This window comes from Onychomys torridus, chromosome 17 (genome assembly GCF_903995425.1).
Source record: "Onychomys torridus chromosome 17, mOncTor1.1, whole genome shotgun sequence".
In the NCBI taxonomy this organism is placed as follows: Eukaryota; Metazoa; Chordata; class Mammalia; order Rodentia; family Cricetidae; genus Onychomys; species Onychomys torridus.
The window spans coordinates 23,206,180-23,228,083 of record NC_050459.1 but is presented as its reverse complement, the minus strand read 5'-3'; the positions used below and the strand labels follow the sequence as shown (position 1 = coordinate 23,228,083).

The 21,904-nt window shown below is 40.6% G+C and overlaps 1 protein-coding gene across 7 annotated transcripts in view; it reads left to right on the top strand.

Annotated features, from left to right (window-relative positions):
* Unc5d (unc-5 netrin receptor D) overlaps nucleotides 1–21,904 on the top strand; it is a 548,490-nt gene that overhangs the window by 415,002 nt on the left and 111,584 nt on the right. The window lies entirely within an intron of this gene.

Here is a 21,904-nt window from a genome sequence, read left to right as displayed (position 1 = left end):
TCCTGGGAATTGTTTGGTGCTAGTCTTAGTTTGCTTCTTTTGGTACCATGAACCAAATGAGATTCATGATGACAGTACATTTACAGGACTCTCCATCTGCACAGGTGTGGAGGTAAAACCCAAGCTAAGAGGTCAGAGGAGCCAGGTTATTGTTGTAAATTGGAACCCCCACAAATGTCCGGCACTTTGTCTGAACTGGTAGTCTGATGATTTTTGTAGGATTTTAGTATTAGAAGATTGTCTACAAGTTTGAAGTCTGAACCAGTGGATTCTTAATCTTTAGAGAATTATATTATATATTGAATATATTGATATTATATATCAGAACTATAGAAATAAAATAAAAATCAATGTAATGCTTTAAAAGACACACAGCAGAAGGAAAGGTTTTAGAGAAAGTTTTCTATAAGACGTGACCATATTTATTTTATATAGGAAAACATCATAGAATTATATGTGTGCTAATAAATGTGTGTCTCATAGCTTTCTAATCCTTCACAAACTTCACACTACCTTGGGTTCATTTCATGTATTCTGGTTGGAACATTTATTATACGGCTTCAATATATTAATATTATGTCAAATGTTGTGGAATGGACAAACAGCTTCTATGTTGAGATACTAACTTCAAATATGTTTTAAATACTTAAGTAAATGCATGGTGTAGGGTAAAGCGGCCAGCCAAAGAAACCCACCCTGGCCTTGAAACCAGACCCAGTGAAAGAAACCCACCCTGATCCTGAAGCCAGAGCCAGTGAAAGGAACCCTCCTTGATCCTGAAGCCAGAGCCAGTGAAAGGAACCCTCCTTGATCCTGAAGCCAGAGCCAGTGAAAGGAACCCTCCCTGGCCCTGAAACCAGAGACAATGAAAGAACACAGTTTGGCCCTGAAACCAGAACCAAAGAAACACACTCTGACCCTGAAACCAGAGTCAAATAAACACACTTTGTCCCTAGAATCAGAACCAGTGAAAGAAGCACAACCTGGCCTTGAAACTAGAACCAAAAGGCTAAAAATGGTCAGTGAAAGAAACACACTTTGGCCCTGAAACCAGAGCCAAATCTGCCCCCTGACCAACTGAGCACAAAACCAACCAGTCCCTGGGCACAAAATCTAGCCAATCTGAGCTTGTCCAAGCTGGATTGAAATCCAAACAATCCCCACCCTGAAATTTCTCCGGAAAAGGTCCCCTACTAAGAAGCCCTATGTAAGCCCTGAGCCTTTTCAGTTGGCAGCTGCCCTTCTCCACCCTGGCAGAGGCAGCCAGTCTCCTGGCTTTCTCCTTCCAGAATAAATCTTTTGAAAGAGTTTTGGTTGAAGACCGTCTTTTGCCACGGCAGTGGAGCAGAATCTCTGCTGGGAGACTCTCTTTACAGAGTGGAGTGGAGAAGCAATGGACATCTCTGCTGGGAAACTCCCTTAGGGGAGCAGAGCAAAAGTAACAACTTTTCTCCTGAGCAGGAGCAGATTGCTACATTTCTACAGGGTTTCCCCCTTAGCAGAAGGAAGCAGAAGAGGGAACAACTTGGGAGGGGGCCCAGAAGCAAAGGACCTCTCTTCTGGGAAACTCCCTTGGGGAATGAAGCAGGGCTCAACTGTAGCATCACTGGCTCTCTCTCAGAAAGGAGCAGGATTGCCACATCCTACAGGAAACCTTCCCCCACTGGAGCCCAGCTTCAGGTAAAACCTGACTTCCCCACAAGTCAGGATACCTTTCTCCTCACAGCTGTACGTATCCAGGATACCTTCCCTTCACATCTGTATGCAGTTGGAAGTTTTCTTGTCCTGACCATCCACTTGCTGTCCTGGCAGCTGCTTCCAAATTACTACACAGAGACTTAATATTATTTATAAATGCTTGGCCAATGGCTCAGGTTTGTTACTAGATAACTTTTACATTTAAATTAACCCATATTTCTATTTATGATTTGTCACATGGCTCATGGCTTGTTACCTCATTTTCTACATGTCCTGCTTGCTTGGCAGCTGACTTGAGATTCCTCTGACCCCTCCCTTCCTCATCCCATCGTTCTCAGTTTGGCTTTCCCACTGAAAACTTTATCCTGTTGAGCTAACCAGTTTGTTTATTAAACCAATAATAGTGACATATATTCATTCACACAGTGTACAGAAGGATCATTCCTGACAAGTCAGAATACCTTTCCCTCCAGAGCTTTAGTTATCCAGGATACCTTCCCTTCACAGCTTCAGGTATAGCTTGACTTCCTGACAAGTCAGGATACCTTTCTCCTCACAGTTGTAGGTTTCCAAGATACCTTCCCTTCATAGCTGTAGGTGTAGCCTGACTTCCTGACAACTCAGAATACCTTTTTCCTTGTAACTGTAAGTATCCAGGATACCTTCCCTTTACAGCTGTAGGTATTGCCTGACTTCTGACAGTAAAAGTTCCTTTGCCTCCAGAGTTGTAACACTTGCAGGTATAGCCTGACTTCTGATAGTCAGGGTACCTTTCCCTCTGGTACTATAACACTTGCACATAGTATATGAGCAAATAGATATTTCCTGAGTGGTGCCTTTTAACTGTATATTTCCTAGAGTGTGTATAGAGAAACTCTTATTTGTATTAATAAAACAGTCTTCTCTCCCCCAAAGCATTGTACTATCTTTAAACCCAAGGGATGTATCTACTGTTCTTTCTTATCCTATGTAAAGCCAGAAAAGGACAAGCTATCTTCTAAGTGCTCCCTAAATAGATAGCTGCATTAGTAATCTATGCATATCCTTATGTTTCATGATCTTAGCAAGGTGGAAGGAAGGAAAGAAGGAAGAGAAGAAAGGGGAGAAGAAGGAGGGCAGGAACAGGCCATATGACTAGATGGGTAAAAGTTAGGATGTGATCTTTGGGAATGATTCATGACTTACAGGCATTTCAAATGTCTGCCTGCAGAGGACAATAGAAGTTAGCACAATAGTACTATGTAAATAGTACTGGGAAAAATTAACGACGCAGATGAGACATGAATGGCAGGGTAGCACTTCCAAATGGCTGACATAATGTTGTGCTATGCATTTTTACCACACTTTGTCACTTTTTTTTTTTTCATTCTTGGGCCTCAGGAACCAGAAGTAGAAGCTGATTTATGAATTGAGAGTTAGTGCAGAGTGTCATATTTCTATAATGAGATTATATATTAAATCTAATGAAGGGAAAATATGCTTACCCAAACTAAATGACAGCACTATGATTAAACGACTCAGGATCCCTCTATGGATTTGTTTAAACAACACAGTAGGTAGAGTGACCTCCTCTATGCTTAGGTATGTGATCAGTTCTCTGAAATGAAGATTTATGTCTGTTGCTATTCTGATGACACAACAGTCTGATCAAATTTGAACAAGATAGATCTAGGAGAGCAGGTGATGCTATACGGGTGTGCTGGAGCTTCGGATCCATCTCAGTTACCATCGACTCTGGCTGCTGACTGCCTTGCAGCAACCCAGCCTTTCTATTTCTTCTTTAACTTGAGTCTTCAAGGTCGTGCTGCCAGCACATGTATGTACATGCCCACATGGCCACAGAGGCAGGATGGTGTGCCTTGTCTTAAGAGTAATAGGAGCGTAGCTAGCTTTTCTGCCCATGGTAGGTATATATATCGACTATGAATGACTTCTGAACAATTCCACCACATGGCTAAGAGTACACTGTGTCCATGCTGAAAGCCTTGTGCACTCAAACTGTAAGGAACTCCCTCTGACCCTCCAACACCACCACCACCACCACCACCACCACCACCCATTCTTAGAAAGAAAAGGAATCAACAGAGCCATTAGCCATTAACCCAGAGGAAAAGAACTAGCAGGCATCAAAAACTCTACTGACAGGAAGTGAATACATTCCCATACTTTCCCTAACCTTCATTTACCCTGTTTTGCCTTCAGGTCCACTTTTGGAGATTCATGCTTTAGATTCAATCTCCCCACCCACCCAATTAAAATACAAATATCCAGGGGCAATATCAGATTTATGTTCTCTAAATAATTATTTTTGAGCTCTGATTCTTGTTGGCCAACATGATAGAAAGAGGGTGATCCAGGAGCATGGGATTAACACAGCAAGGGAGGAAGGATGGATTTAGGAGGAATGATTCTGTTGGCTGTGGATTGCCTAGAGCTGGCCCTGTGACAGGCAGGAAAGCTGTCGATATAGTTTTTGTTGTGGTGGCTCCTTCTGCTGGCTCATGTTCACTTCTCTGCTGTTTTCTTCTTTAATATTCATACATTAGTGCCGTGTGATCCGTAACAGGGACCACAGTATTTAGCGTTGCCACATGCAGATTCTTCTAAGAGCAACTCCATTAAAGATCATTTCCTCCTGGTGCAGTCTATGCCCTGATGGTGTTTATCACCCAGCATTTAGCTGCTGATCCCTGTAATGTATGCAGAATCAAAGATCCCCCTTCATCATTCTGATTCTGCTGGGAGTTAGTTTACATTGTAAAACAGGGGAAGTGGAAAAGAAGGGAGCCAGAGGGGAGCAAAGCTGTACACATACTGTGATCTATCTAGATAGAGTAATACCAGGGGACTAGTCAACCAGGGGGAGGTATGGGAATAGATGGATTTCCTCCCCTGGGGCTATCTGTTTACAGCAAACTGTAGCTAATAATAACCAACTCCTTAATGCCCAACTTCTCTTGGCTTCTTATTTTTCTTCTTCAATGAACTGAACTTAGTGCAAGCCGCCATCTTCCAGGCCTAAGGTGTTTACTTAGGATTTTTGATCATAATTTGAGATTCCAAGGTGAATAAGAACATTAAACATTTACTTTTAAAGCCAACCGTGGTGGCACATGTCTGTATTTCTGGTACTCATGTTGGAGAGATAAGAAGACAGTGAGTTCAAGGCCAGTCCCGGCTACATAAGACCCTATTTCAAAATATGAGCATCAAGGAGTACTAGCCTGTAAATTCTGCAACTCATTTTACTTAACTACAAGGCAATACTGTCTACCCTGTGTGGCTTCACCCAGAAAAGTGTTCCAGACTTCCTAATGTTGAGGAGCTTTTGGGTAAATACTAGTGCAGAGTGTCCATTTCCCATTTCCAATGACCAAACTAAAGAAACCTCTTTCGAGGAAAACAGAGGACCAGTGGGCTGCTTCTAAACCCACTCCTGGGTTGGGTGAGTCAGTTATAGTACTTCACGTGTTCTTGATGTGGTTAGGGATTAGTTTTCTCAGGAGGGATTTCTGTGTTTGTCCAGTCTGCAGAAAGCCAAAGAAGTGAAAATGAAACCCACCATTGTGATATCTGTGTTATGGCTAGCTTTCCTTCCTGCCAGACAGTGCCGTGTTAGATTCCTGGGACACCCTGAAGGCATCTAACTGTCCCAAGTGGTAAGGATGTCAGCCCTGTCAGCCAGGAGACCAGATGTGTGCCTGGATCTTGCAGCCTTGTCCATCTCCCTGAAATCATCAGTCACAGATGGAGCAAGTATCATTTAATAAACAAATACCTAAAAGTGTGTCTACTAGGTTGATTTCTCATTTCTCACTCTGCAGGTTTCTTGTCTGGGCTCCATTAAAGAAACCTGCATTTCTCGTAGCCTAATGAATACATTCCACCTCCTCTTACCCCCTGGAGCTTCCCTGCAGCCACTCAAGGTTTTCTGGCCAAGGGTCGAGTATCATTATGCCAACATTGTCTTCTCAGATGGTGGATTTTGTTTTGGGGGCTGACTGATCTCCTGGGTGCGTGTCAAATTGAACATTTCCTCTGTATGAAGTATATAGGAGGTATGATTCCTTACACCTCTTGTGTTTCTTCATAGCAGAGGTGCATAGGACATGAAGTTGACAAAAATCGTACATGGTCATTTTCTAGTTATTTCAGTGAAAGCTGGTCCTCTCTAAGATGTGGGTCTAGCAGCGTATCTGTAGTCAATCTTTCCATGCCTGTCTGGAGTTGTGCAGGCAAGCACTGTGTCTTCCTGACTTTAAAACATTTCCTAAAGCAGCTGTTGCCCACTGGTGATAAGGCTCTTCTGCCAGGATTAGCCAGGATTGCAGGCACACGGATCAGAAAGTGCACGAGCACCCGCAGCCTATGATTTGCGTAAAAATAGCTTTAAGGGGTAAGTCTTGGTTTCAAGCAAAATAGACACTTAGAGGAAAAGGGAAAACATGATGCATTGCAGTTTCTCATTATAAGGGAGGGAGCAAGATGCAGAACTCCGTGCAGGTAATGTTAGGCCTCGCTAAGTGCATTCATCACACTTCCACTAATACTTCAGCCCAAACAAGACCCAGATAAAAATAACAGCTCTAAAATGGAAAAGACACCATAAATGTTCAATCTGTAGATGCAAGCCTTTTGGAGAGGCAAGACTTTTTCCCCCCCAATGCATTCCTAAGGGAATCATTAGGGGAACTGCTTAGGACCAGCAGCATGTGCAAATTCACTAAGAGTAGATGTGAGTGGGGGCTTCTGCTCAATACAAGATGCATCATTCAAGCTGGAGAGCAACTGACACCTTTTCCACTCTAGACAGCCCAATGCCAGGTAGAAAATCATTATCTGATCTTTTAGCACTTCCTGGCCAAGCATCCTTTCTGACCTTCATTCCATTAGTAGAACTCCGAAAACAGATCCAATCAGCTCACATTTCTGCAGTGGCGGGGTACTAGACCGATTGGCACATTGATTGTAATGGCCGCATGATCCATTTGATTGTCTGAGCCTTTTGTCCTCGAGGTAACGTGAGTATAACTGGCAAGCTGAAACTCCCCTGGGAAACAAAGAAGGTATCCCTTCTCCTTGTTGTTCTGGTCTGCAAGCATGGCACACTCTGGCGCTGAGGGTGATGCTGGTGAAGGAGAGATGTGAATGCTCTAGCTGATGTGTGTAAAGGTAAGGGAGAGAGGGGGAAACACCTTCAATCATAATTATTCTACAATGCAAAGCCCTTGTTATTATCCCAGGTATGGGTCACTTAGCTAAATGATTGAAAGAAGCCTTGAGTAGACATCTGTTTGGATATGTCTTATTTATGCCAGAAAATGCAGGTGAAAGGCTTGAAAATACAGAGTAGAATGTCTCCTGGTAATTTTTGTTTCTTTAAGAGAAGTGTGACTTTTAAGTGGAAAGGAATAGGTCATAAGCAAATGCAGAGTGAGCCAGCATGCTTGACCTTCTTTCCATGAAACCAGCTCCGATGTTATCTCCCATCTAGAGAGGATTGATTGCTGAGTCCAGGGTGCTGACAGTCCTGATGCGATACTTCTGACGCTTCTGCACTCCACTTATTGACCGCAATGGGAAATCAGATATAGTCAAAGGGCAAAATGGCCTCATGTTAACTCAAGAACTGTGAAGTTATTTTATAGTTTGACCTATAAGATTGTTGCCTCTCACCCAAAATATACAAACAAGTGCTATTTTCATGGACAACTTCTATAATCCTAATATATGTGCTTTACTGTCAAACCGAGAGCCCCTGCTCACTATGAATTTTCCCCAAAATCTAAATTAAAAAGGAAGGAAGGGTTATGGCGTAGAAGCTGTTGAGAAATCTAATTTTCAAGAACTCATTTTTTTTTTAAAGAAAGAAAATCAGGAAAGCAATTTAGTTTATTTTTTAAACATTCCCAGTAGTGTTGTGTAGCCTGAATAGCAGCTCTGAGATAGTTCATAAAAAGCAAAATGCAAAGACGAGGTGGTAAACTGGATGAAAACAAATAGGAAAACATCCAGTTTAATTGACCAGGCTGATTAAAGTGAGAAATGAAAACACCCTCCCCAGTGAAAACAGGTTGCATATGCAAAGTCACCTGTTTCCAGATCCCTCCTGGAATGTTCATAACCCATGGAACAACCTATGTTATTTAAACAATAAAACCAGAAGTGAAAAGCTCAGTCCTGTTAATGAAGTTGCATGGTCAACTGAAGTGTGGATGACCTGTCAAAGAAATGTAGGTTCATTGCATTCCCCTCCATGGAGGCAGAGCTGTTGTTCCAATATAGGCTCATTGTGCCTGATTGATTTTGCAAAAATCAGAGAGTTGTCTGAAACAGCCATGCAAGGATAGCCATGAATATAAAATGCAGCTTGGGACAGCCACTTAGCCTGCTAGTCATCTACCAATGGATTATTTTTTTAGTTTATGTATTAGTTTAAGGAATAAACGTATAAGCAATATAAGATAATTTGTTTGCTATTTTAAAAGGCTAGGAATAATAGAAATGCTTTTCCAAACTTGGGATCATGGATTTGTGTGTATGATGAAAGTAGCCTTTTATCTGCTTATAAACGTCATATAGGTTGTAGAAAATAGGACAGGCTAGATTATGACAAAGGAGCAAATAGCCTAGAAGTCTTACCGCCTTAAAGCAACAGATATGTATTTCCTATGCTGCATCGCCCTTTGGTGCTGGCCAAGCATCCTGTTTCAGTGATGCTGCTGGTGTAGTTCTAAATCAGTCTTGGAAACTTTGTATGGAAGATGCTACAACTGGAAGGTGAAGTCTGGAAGAATACAACATGCAAAACTAAGTGCCCTGACCTGGAACTAAAAATTCACTTCTGCACAAATAGACCTACAAGCATGTAGCCATTCTTGTAGTTCAGAAAGCCAGAGATATTCTTATGAAAACCTCATGCAGAAAATAACTCTGATCTATGACCCTGTAAGAGAAAACTTACATCCATAAAAAGTCCAAGACAACATTTGATTAACTGCTTTCCTGATATTTGCTTGAATGCAGAGACAACAAAAACAAGCTTTGTGTTCTGCTTTTCCACTCAGTATTGTGTCATTAAGATCTCCCGTGTATTAAAATAGGCATTGTTCTTTTTGAAGGCAACATTCCATTCCATCGATCGAGCATGACATAAGTGAACTAAATGATTGGCAAAAGATAGGTTGTTTTCCCTTACTTCAGTATTATAATAAACAAAGTTGTGATTAACATTGTAATATACATATAATATCTCTTGATAGTAATGATTAATATACTATAAATAGTAGGGTTCTACAGATTTTCCAACTGTGTTTTCCCTTAGTTCAGTACTATAATAAACAAAGTTGTGATTAACATTGTAATATACATATAATATCTCTTGATAGTAATGATTATTATACTAGAAATAGTAGGGTTTTACCGATTTTCCAAGTGTGTTTAGTTCCTGTTAAACTTGTAGGGTCATTTATCCTAATACAAACTATCTTAGTTGCATTTCTTGTTGTTATAACATATGTGACCATAGCATCTAAAAGAAGAAAGGGTGTAGTTTGGCTTATGGTTCAAGGGGAAGTCGATCGTGACAGGCAAAATATGGTAGCAGAAGTGTGAGACAGCTGATTGTAAGGTCTCATCAATCAGCAAGTAAAGAAAGAATGGTTTGTCTCCTATGTGACTCTAGAACCTGTCAAGTTGACAGCATTAATCATCACATAGAATACTATCAGAAAGAATGAAACCTTTATTTCTTTATACCTTTGCTGACTTGAATGGATGAAATTTTTTCCATTTTATGAACTAACAATTTGTAATTTTGAGCTTGTTATTGCTTGGATGACTCCTCACACTTTTGCATTTGACAAATGCTCTATTCAAGTACATAAATCAGTTCAAATATCAATTTCTTATTGATTTGAGGATGCTTTTTGTATGTTAGAGACAAGCCTGATAATTCAGCCAGTTTTTATTAGTACAGCTCAACTTTTGATATTCTTCTTCTGAAGTAACAAAGCAAGTGAGACATGTTTCTATTAATTCTATCTGAGTAGCTAAATTTGGATGTAGGTTTTCTACTGTATACACATCCTTAGTCTGTCACTGTAATTTCTCCCCTGGATTACTATCACACTGTTGGTGATCTCTCTGCTGGGATCCCTCTGTCCCCCTCTTTTAGAATAGTCTAACACATAGTAGCACAACAAAAAATAAGTAAAAATAGTAGTCTCTCTTTCCTTTTTCCCCTTCCCCTTTGATTTTATCCATCCATGAAGTTCCATTGAGTCTACTATTCCTTTCAATATTAGATAATCATGTTAATTTCAAAAGAACTACCTTGTCTCATTAATCTGTGATCTTGGGCATTTCTCTCCAGTTTTTTCTCTTTAGTTGTCAGACATGTTAGATGATTAAATAAAATTGCATGTTTGTTTTTTTGTTTTTGTTTTGTTTTGTTTTGTTTTGTTTTGCTATACAATTTGAATACATAATCTGTTGCCTGATGCACAAAGCACATCTTAGTCTACCTTGTCCTTGTCTGATCATGAGTGATTGGCAGGTCTGTGGGTTTGTCTGTCCTAGGAATGCTCATGAAGCAAGTGCTGGGAGCCACTGAGTTCTACCACTCCAATACAGCAGGACAGGGCTCCACAGAGAATTTCTGTTCAGAGCCTGTAACAACAGGCTGAGACATAGGCTTGTAGAACTGTTTGTAATCTATCTCTGGAGGGAACAGCAGAGGTGACATGGATTCCTGTCTAAACCTTAATAGCTCTCTCTGAACCACTACAGGTGTGCATAAACTATTCATGCAATACTTGAGAGTTTGAATCTGGTTGTTTTGAAGTTGTGTTATTATAGTAGGCATGATCTTTTTTTCTGACCGTGTGTATTTTCTTCTTTAGTGTTAACTGCATATATTGGCTCAAAGCAAACTTGTCTGGAATGTATAAGCATCAAAAGAACAGAAAATGAATGAGCCCTGAGTCTTTTCCTCTTTAAGTGTCATTAACTCTGAGTCACATGTCTGCACAGGGGTACTCTTTGCTGGTTTCATTGTGGTTAATGCAGTGAGCTGGCCTCTCTGATGATTGTATTCTGTCATTGGAAAAAACCCAAAACTATGCTAATTGATCCTTTGCCACACACTATATGGAGCAGAGCTAATCAGTACCTGTCCCTCCATTTCCCACACAGATCATTCCCAGATTAGCCTTGCACTGTGGCTGAACGGAAGAAGGTTTTGGTGTGCCTTTGTGTGTATGGGGTGCTGTCTGCTTGTGTATCATTATCTAGTTGTATGTAACTGTGTCAGCTTGTGTTATGAGCATTTAGAATCTCCCTGCTTTAATCTGTAATAAAATGGGTATTTTCCGAGCCCTTGGGGATGCACTGTATAATAAGGAGAAACAGGAAAGGGGACCTCTTAGTTAATATCCTCTCACCTGAAAGCCCTTTGACAAACCTGAGATGATGAGTGGAGATATGAGTGTACACATAGCTCTTCCTCCCTCGGTGGCAGCTCTGTATCCATGTTAGATCTCTCCACCCCCAAGTAGTGCTTTCCAATTAATGGTACACCATGCTGGAAAACAGTGACTTTATTTTGCCAGTGTTACAAAACACCTAAGAGAAGACTAGCTGCCAGTTCTGTCCTTTATAGCTGGACAGCAATAGCTGTGGCAGTGTTCTGGCCTGAGGCTATAGGAGCTTGCAAGGCTGTTTGTGCATACCTTGGCAGATGCTGAAGCAGAAGGCTTAACTGGAAGGCCAGATTGTAACCCTCAAAGGCTGGCTCCTACCTCACTGTGCCCACTAGCAAAGAACAATATTTAAATGATCCCACAGTCTCAGCCTGGGACTGAGTATTCAAACACAAGGGTCTGTGGAGGATGTCTCACATTCAAACCAGAACATTGATTAGAGCGCTGGGGAGTTAGAATTTGGCAGAGATACAGAATGTATCTATACAGATGACACTGAGCACAGGTAGAATTAGTGATGACAAGATCCACCACACTGGATAATTCAAAAGTAAAGCAATGGTGGCCCAGGCATCATTTACACTCAACCTTTGATTACATGTTTTCCCTGACCTTCTCTTTATAGTGCATCTGCATGATATTCTCTGACCATCATTCTTGTGAGCCCTTTACATGTTTCATTCCTCACTTGTGACAATTAGCCATCATAAGCAGTATATGAGGATGGGCCCTTTCCCAGAGACCATTTGCTTATAAAATCATTAGCTTAAATAGCACAAAGCCATGCCCACTGTTGTACCTGAAGCTGGGAAGTACAAGAACAATGGGTTTGATGGGAGTCACAGCCCACAAGAACCCTGTATTTCACCATTGGCTGGGGCTTCTGTGGCTGCTGTCCATCATCTTCCTGAAGATCCATTAGTGTGCTCTGGCTGAGCTCCTTAAGTCTCTGTCACTTGTCTGGGGCTGCTTCTGTGGACTAACAGTGTGGCCACATTCCTACGTCTTTTTGTGATGCGTAATCAGGTAAGGGGAGTTAAATGGAAGAAACTGCAGTATAGGTGGCTTTCAAAATCAATCTGTCCAGCCTGTGAGGAAAAGCACACACTGAAGGAACCAGGGGCACTATGGGAAATAACTTGAAGGACAGCTAATACCTAACTCACAAGTGACAGAGCAAGTGATGGTCTCAACCAACCTTAGAGGATGGTGTGTTCCATCCTGAGCACAAGCTTGTCCCTAGGGAGATCGCTGAGTCCCAGCTAAGATGTGTGTGACAATACTTTGTCAGATTGCAGGAAATATTAGAAAGCAGTGCTTCATGTGACCACTGAGAAGCCTAAGGAAATGGCAAAAGCTTGACAGTCCACACAATGTTTGAGAACCCAATTTCATGCATGTAGCCTTTGACAAACCATAAAGAATACAAAGTAGAAAGAGTTGTATTATCTCCTTTCCAGTTGTAAGGATCAAGCAAGATATTGCATTAGATTTTGAAGACAAAGACACTAAAAACCTGTGATGTCTTCTCCCTTTTTAAAATGGCCACAAGATAGCTCCCTCCTCTTCAGAACTATGTTCCTATCTGGTATAGGGAAAAAACAGAATGTGTTCTCATAGGCCACCCATTGACTTGGCTACAGTCAGTATATGTACATGTATTAAGATTCTGAACTGGATCACTGTAGAAAAACTTCAGAGGCTTTTTGTTCCATTCATTTTACTCATTGCCAAGAAGCAAAATAAAACTCCAGATAACTTGGAGGGGGTAGGTATAGCTATTCTTGATACATACTAGATTTCAATATTGTCCTCATATCACAATGCAGGTCAATTTCTAAGTTGCCTGACAATGTTGGTATAGCATGGGTGGAACATGTACATGTGACTGTTCTTTTTAATTTTTCCATTTTTTTTTTTACCTTTCTCTTTTTTTTTTCAAATTTTGACATTTTCATTCACACATGTATCTGTTATGATTATAATTATTCCCATTAGCCTCTGTTATCTCCTTCCTTCCCTCAGAACCCTTACTTTCTAACTAGTTCTTTGTGGCCACATGATTGAGTAAATGCTATCCCCTCCCGTATCAATCATTAATAGTCAGTAGCTCCTCAGAAGATCATGGAGTCTCATGAGTACCTCCTCTATCCATGATGGAGTGTTGAAGGGCCCAGGTTTGTATGTGTCCATTTGTTGCTGTATGTTTGTGATTGTATTGACCAAGTTATATCTGGGTAAGCAGTATTTCATAGCACCCCTCCCTATCCTCTGGCTCTTATATATGTTGCCCCTCTCTTACATAATGCTCCCAGGACTCTGGGTTCAGGGTGAGACAGAGGTCCTGTTTGGGGCTGAGAGCTCAACAGTCGCTTATTGTGAGTACTTTGATCAGATAAGGATCTTCATGAATCCTTCTTTGCCCTAGACTGACAGTAGCACTTGTCTGTGGACAAAAACATAAATATTTAAAAGGAATTTAGGCCACATAACTATTTAGGGAAATAATGATCACATGGCACATACCTTTAATTCCAGCACCTGGAAGACAGAAGAGTTTAAAATTGGTTTGGGCTACATAATGAGACTGTGATAGTTTGAAAGAAAATTCCCCCATCCCACAAAGGGAATGGCACTATTAGGAGTTGTCGTCATGTTTAAGTAGGCGTGGTCTTGTTGGAGGAAGTGTGTCACTTTGGAGGTGGGCTTTGAAGTCTCATATATGCTCAAACCATACCCAGTGAGACAGTCCACTTCCTGTTGCCTTTGGATCAAGATGTAGAATTCTTCAGCACCGTATCTGCCTGCACATTGCCATGCTTCCAGCCGCCATGCTCCCCACAATGATGATAATGGACTAAACCTTTGAAATTATAAACCAGCTACCTCAATTACATGTTTTCCTTTATAAGAATTGTCTTCATGGTATCTCTTCATGGCAATGGAAACTGAGACAGAAACCCTGTATAAGAATGTAACTCCATGGTAGAGCACTTGCCAAATGCATACAAGGTTCTTGACTAGATCCACAACACCACACACACACACACACACACACACACACACACACACACACACACACTGGGGTAAGACACATATACTCACAGACACATACTTATAAACATATATACACATGCATACACACATATATGCACTTATGTATACACATACATACATATGCATGGGTGCATGCACACACACACACACACACACACACACACACACACACACACACAAACACACACATGAATTGTAAAAGAGTAGCACTTGGTCATTGCCCAAGCAAGACTAGATCTTATTGGTATCAGGTTAGGACTATGTTTTAGACCAAAATTCACAGTGTGAGTTCAAGTGTATTGATTGACTTGACTAGACCAATGTCCTATGGTAGAAAAGTATATTAGCTTCCTCTTTGTTCCTATAACCCCAGCCTTTACTTCTGCTAGCCCCTCTGTCTCTACCCACGTCACTGTACACATCTGAGATCAGCTGCTTGGGAAGGAAGATAATTTATTTTTCTTCTTCTCTGTTGTTTCAAAGAAATTCAGTCACACTTGTTTTTTGTAACATGGTCAATTCACAGACAAATTTGGAGGTTAGTAGGGGAGGAAGGGGCAATGCTGTAAGCTGTACTGCCCTTCTAGTCATTTCCTGATTCTACGCCATGTATACTGACATAGCCTTGTCTCTGTTCTTCAGCACTATTCTGGTGTGCCTTCCTCAGCCATTTTTTAAGCATAGTTGAAAGACTCATTTACTACTCTTACATAGCTCATACCTAGAATAAATAAATGAAATATAATATGAAGGAACATGTAGCCATTTCAAATACTGGTGACTTCCCAAATATATTCAGGAATAGCTGAAGTCCCACTTCCATCTAATATCTGTGTCACAACTGATACCTACATTGTTACTTTCTCATGGACTAATGTAAGATTTTAAAATTGTCTATGAAGGAACTTGGAGTGAGGAGGGCAAAAAGAAAACAGTTACAAGTGATGACTGGAAGAATTTTTGAAACTCCTTAGATTACATCTATTAAATATAGGAGGAATTCCATGTGACCCTGATTCTAACCAGTTCAAAGAGAAGACCTGGGATTGAGGGAAAGTGCCCATGGTAGATGGCATCAAGGAATGGTCGCTATTGGCATTTTCTGAGAAAAGTACAAGAAAGAAAATTTTCAGGTTGCTATCACCTAGAGTTTAAAGGTCATGGGGTTTGGGGTCCTGCATAGAAGCAGCCATCCTGTACCAGTGGCTCTCCCTTCTTCAAGACTGGATATCTTTTGGATTTGGAACCAAACCAACACCACTCCCATTGTGTGCACAAGAATGCTGATATGCTGTTGAATGACAGTGAACATTATACTTTGCATATGTCCATACATAGTTGTGTTTAGTAAAAGTGTGGGATGAGTGACAGTTAACAATGCAGTGCATCCAAGTATTACAGGTTACTCTCGTTTCAGATAAGATATTCTCTCCCACAAAGCATCCTTCCTCCCCTCTTCCAAAGGAATGGCCCTCCACATTGGACTGTGTATCATGGCATCTACTAGAGAAGAAAGCCCATCCACTCCCCAGCTACATAGCAATGGCAAATCAGAAGCTAGCTCTCTGGAAAAAAATTTAATTGTCTTCAATGGTCTGTGTTTCCAGATTTGTTTATAAACTGGAAAAATCGACAAATTGCAGACCATCTGTACACAACAGTATGCTAATGAATGCAGGCATCCTGCAGACCCATAGGCTCATTACCTCCAAGTAACTAGTTTCTTCACATATTCCTAAGCAAGGCTGTCCATCTGAAGCAAGGAAGTAGAAATCAGATGAAGAATTATTTCTCTTTAGGGTAAGAGCCAGATGCCAACAACCTTTAGAAATGTTAAACCTCTTTGTTAAAAATATGACCTGCCAGAATGAAGTCATCTGGATCAGTGATGTAAATGTCTGTGAGCCTCAGGTGTCGATGTATTGATCCCCCAGTGCTAGACAAAAAAACTCATATCCTTTTGTTAAGAGCATAAGTAGCATCTTCAAGCTCTGCCAACCTCTCATAAAGGAATTTCTAGAATCACAGTACTGTATAGGGTTTCCTACGCTCTGGGATGTTCTCTGGTCACATACATGAGAAAGCACAGTAAATCACAAGGCACCTGTGGAGACCAGGGAGGCCAATGCAAGGGAGAAAACTGTCATCAGAGGACACTGAGCTCCTCTGTGGTGATGTCAACTAAAGAGCTCAGATTGGACATTGCCCTGTAGTTTTATGGCGATGAGGGTCTACTCCCTATCTAGCTAGGGTGCTTGCTTTGTCACATGGCTCCTGCAAGAAATCCTTAGCTCCATGCTTTCTCATGGTGATGACAGTCAGACCCTAAGTAGCAAGGGCTTGTTTGCACATATCTCTTGGTCTACATTTCTCCTCAGATTCCACTTACCCATAATTCCTGTCATGGAAGCTGAAAATCCTGTAAGTCTGGAGGGCTCTGTATAACATATTAATAGAAAAAAAGGATTTTTTTTAAGCAAAAATGAAATGATTTTAATTTTTTATTCCACTAACACCCCTTTTTTAAAGACAGGTCAATGTTTCTAGCAAAAGTGGGAAAACAAAAGGAGACTGAAAGTGCCATATATTTTAAAGAAAAATGTGAGTGAGCTCATCTCTGTGGAAATGGAATAGTCTCTTAATACTCAGGCAGTGCATCTGTGTCTTACACCCAGAACCACTGCACTAATTTATATAGCTTCCTAAGCCCCAGGATAGTGAAGTTTGCAACTAAATAGTTTGAATGCATGTGTACATGTGAGGCGTGTGTGTGTGTGTGTGTGTGTGTGTGTGTGTGTGTGTGTGTGTGTGTGTCTGGTGTGTGTGTGCACTATTTTCTACATTAGAAGCACTTTGCTCATCAAAAATGTTTTAAAGTTTCTCTAAGTGACAAAACCATAAATCTAAGTACAATGTGTCAACTTTATAAGGCCAGAAAATAGCAAACTGATTTCCCTCATAAAGATCGTGCCATCAGTTAAATGGATAAACTATTAGGTTACTAATAAAAGCTCTACTTTTAGGAATGCACTAATGTGTTGATTGTTTATAGACACAGTTGGATTGATGGAGCTCATTACCAACCAGTGTAAAAGAAAGTGTACAAACACCTAGAGCATGTGTACACAAGTGTGTGTATGGCTAAGCTGGTGGAACACTTAGCAGGGCCAGTGTCTGTGGTGGCTCAGATTGTGCATGGGAAATCTCTAGGGGCTGTATTGCCACACACAGAGCAGGATGAGAATACTCTCCCATGGGACACAAAGACAGTGGGCCGGGCATGGCCTCATGCTAGTAGTTCAAGGGCTACAAGTCTGCTGCTGGGAATCCCTCACTCCTGACTCAGTCTCAGCATCTTTCTTCATTTTGAGTTTTCAGAGAAGCTTAGAATTGAAGAAATAGACTGTTGAAAATTGCTGTGCTACATGATAACTAAAAGAGATATTTTAAAGCCAAGGCGTTTTGTTTTTGTTTTTTCACATTACAAATACTTTCACTCAAATGTTCTATAACTCCCAGTAGAAAAAGAACATAACCACTAAGATGTTAAATATGCACATTCAATACTTCTGATCTTTTTCAGGGTATATGTGTTTGTGACTGGGTTTTCATTTTACAAATCTGTAACACTAACTATATAGTTTTGTATTTAACTTTCATGTTTTTTAATGCTTATATAATGTTGATTTGAGTTTCTGAGTCATGATTAGTTTTCATTTTAGGCGTGATCTCCCCCCTTTCCTCCTCTTTATTTTCTTCCTTCCTTTTTCTAACAAAATAAGAAAAACAAAAAACTTGCCATTATCAAATTTTCATCTCCATTCCTGTGTTGATTAGTTTTATGTCTAGTTGACATGAGCTAGAATCATTTTGGAAGAGCAACGGTCAGTTGAGAAAGTTCCTCAATAAGATTGACCTATAGGGAATTATTGGGCATTTTATTGATTGATTGTTATAGGAGAGCCAAGTCCATTATGGGTGGTGCTGACCCTGGACAAGTGATCCTGAATTGTTTAAGAAAGCAGGCTGAAAACAGAGCATCATGGTCCATGCCTTTAATTCCAGCACTCAGGAGGCAGAGGCAGGTGGATCTCTGAGTGTTCAAGGCCAGCCTGGGCTACATTGTGAGTTCCACGCCATAGAAGCAAGCCAACAAAGCTTCTACTTTAGTTTCTGCCTTGGGTTTCTACCTTGACTATATTCAGTGATGGAGTTTGACCTGAAAGTTGTAAACTGAAATAAACTTTCCTTCCTGAGTTGCTTTAGATCTTGGTGTTTCATCACAGCAACAGCAACCCTAAGACAATCCCTAAAACTCTGTTTTGGAAAATTCCTAGGCATAGAATGACCAAAGGATTTGCTAAATAATGGTATTACAGTTTTTAGGCCTACCCAATGGAGATACATTCAGGGGAAAGTTATAGCATGGTGGAGTGATAGCAATTTGTTATTTAGAAAGCATCACTGGGAAAGACATCCCAAAGAACACTGCGTGTGATCCAAGTATAAAATATCAAGTAAATGGGGCCATGGGTGCCTCAGCAATTGGCCTCTAGGTCAAGAATAAGCAGTGGAAGGGACTTGACTTAAATTTCCAGAAGAGGTTGAAATCTTAGTCAACTAGAGAGGATTAGGTGAGCTGAGATGAGGTGAGATGTGACTTGGAGATGTGACATGACATGGGGAGCAGATAGAATCCAAACCACAGTAGGGAGTCCTTTGTTTGGAGAAAAAGTGAACACACTGAATGATATCTGTTTGCAAAGTGACAACATCTGATCTATGAGGCAGAATCCAGTGTAGATGCAGGAATGGAAGCAATAGTAGACCAGTGAGTCCTCGGGCTGCTACAGAAATTCCAGAGGAAAGGAGGAAGGAAGAAGAAGAAGGGTAACTGCCCCACGGTGCAGTCCAGGGAAAACCAAAGAAACCACACGAATAAAGACTGGGTGTCAATGTTTGTTGTTAAGGAGAAAAGTGTGTGTGTGTGTGTGTGTGTGTGTGTGTGTGTGTGTGTGTGTGTGTGTGTTGGGGGTCGGGCATCATGTACATTGTGGGAAAGAATGGCAGTGGACAACCTTAGGTATCATTTTCAGGAGCCATTTATAATCTTTGAAGGCAGAATTTCTTACAGGCTTGGAACTTGCCAAGTAGGCTTGGTGACTGGCATCGGAGTTTAGGGAACACACCTGTCACCACATTCCTAACACTGAGATTACAAGCATGCACACCAACTCTGGCTTTTTTTTTTTTAAGGTAGGTTCTAGTGTTAGAACTCAGGTCCTCAAGCTTACAAGGCAAACAACTTACCATCTGAGTTATATCCATAGTCCAGGAAAATTATATTGTCATTTACCTTATTACTAGTGATATAGTGATATAGAATACATGCTGTTTAATTGTCATGAACATCTTAATGCTATTTCTCTAATGAGCTATATATTTACCTTCATGCCATGTTTACTGGGTGAATTCTAATCAAGTAAAAGGGTTTAGCTTATTTATATTATTTTTCCTCATATTATCCACATTGACCATTTTTCCATCAAGTTTATAGTACAGTTGGCCTAGTTTATTCCATTTGTGCTTGTCCCCCCACCAGTGGATTTTAAGTCTGCAAATAGATCTCTACTTGTAACTATGCTTTGAATTCATCTGGGCCACTTATTCAGGAAAGCTGTCTTTGATTCCCAGACACTGGGGATCTTAGGTTCTGTCTCCATGACCACTGTCCATGGGCTCTGTACTCTAGAACTGATTTGTTTATGGACAGTCATAGAGTTCCCCTGCCTCTATAACATCTGTGTAAGAAGAATATGAAAACAGAGGACAACATACTAAAGGTGATTCCTAAATACTACCAATAGCAAAGTTCAGGAGTTAACTTTTTATTGGGCACTTGAAAGAAGACTTTCTGAGCCAGGAGAGTAGAGGCAGAGAAGTAGCCCTCAGACATACCTTGTGCCAATTTTGTCATATGTGATGAGTTAGGAGTAAGAGTGCTTTTCAAATCACTAGTTATGTTTACCCTGAAGGAAGCATTCATCTCAGAGGTTGGGGAATATGTTACTTGGACTAGGCTTTTGTTGAGGCTGTGGATCCCTTTCCTTATTTATGCCTTGCCATTCAAAGTAAGGCCTTGGAAGGAAGTTACCCTCTTGGTTTGGGAAAATTGTTTTACCTAACCCTCAATATAATATCTGATGATCAGTCAGTGTTTGTATTACTTGTTATAGGGGTAAACAAATGACTGAAATTGACCATGCCAGTTGGAAATTAAAGACATTGTGTCATAGGCTAATATTCAGATGTATTGTAAAGTGGGTTTCTCTACACTGTGTTGTTTAATAGAGCCATACTCCTCAGCTCTGCATAATTAATAAATGATGAATCTCCAGGATGGATCATGGTGATGCCTATAGAGATTCATGGGGTTGGTACTACAATGTGCTACTTACCTCATGGTCTGAGTGACTTGGATGTTGCAGATCTCTATTCATTATTCTGGAGCTCCAAGTTCTCTTCTTTTGTTATTTGGTATTGTTTTCCATTATCAAATGACTTCCTTGTTGGGTTAATTTTAATGATGATAACTTTTGGTATATGAGCATTCATGAATGAGCAATACTTGGGGAAATTTTTGAAGGACCATGATTAAGTTTTCATCTGGTAAATAACTCCCTTTTCATAGAGACTGGCACATCTTTGCTATGTCAAACTGTTATATGACAGATACAACTTACTGATGATAAATTTGAATTCTTTAGGTTTAAAAACAAAATTAAATGAAGCATCTTATGCTAAAACAAACTCTCAATTAGCTATGCTAATAGTGGGCCAAGCATGGCAGAATACCCCCTGTGCAACATGCTCTCTGTGATCTTGTTAGCATACTCACTGCCATTGGAGGAGGTACCCAAATGATTCATTCTCTCTCTCTTTCTCTCTCTCATACATACACACACACACACACACACACACACACACACACACACACACACACACACACACATTGTTCACCAAATCTTGGGAATCCTGATTCTATGATAAATTATAGTTTCCATACACTTGTTAGATTATTGTGCTTTACATATGCTGATAACTTGAGCTAAATAGCACATGTGGTCATGGTATCACAAGACAGTGAAGATTTTTCTGTAGAGTAGAGGACAAAGTGGGGAGAGACACAGTTAAACCATGTGAAACGCCAGGCTCATTGACCTAGGAATTATGTGTTGTGCACCTCCATAGGAGAAGAATAAGGAAATGGAAAGAGAATGCTTCCACCATCATGATTGATGACTTAGAGGTACTAAGGGTGGTACAACTCTACTGGGAAAGAATAAAGAATGGTGAATGGAATGTTTCCAGCATCATACTTGGTGACCTAGTAACTAAGTGTGGTGTACCTCCATTGGGTAAGAATAAGTAATGGGAACATCCACCTGTCTTCCTCATGTGTCCCAGGAAATAAAAGCTGGATAACAGTAGGACCCAAGTGGAATTAATGCTCTTCTAAAACCCAGATGGATTCTAGTAAACCTTTGGAGAAGCAGCCCAGAAGGATAGATCTCCAACTCTGGGGAATTTTGAGAGTTAAATGTTTAATCCTATGATTTCTCAAACTGCATTTCTTCAGTGTGGCTATGTCATCAGGCTTCTGTTAA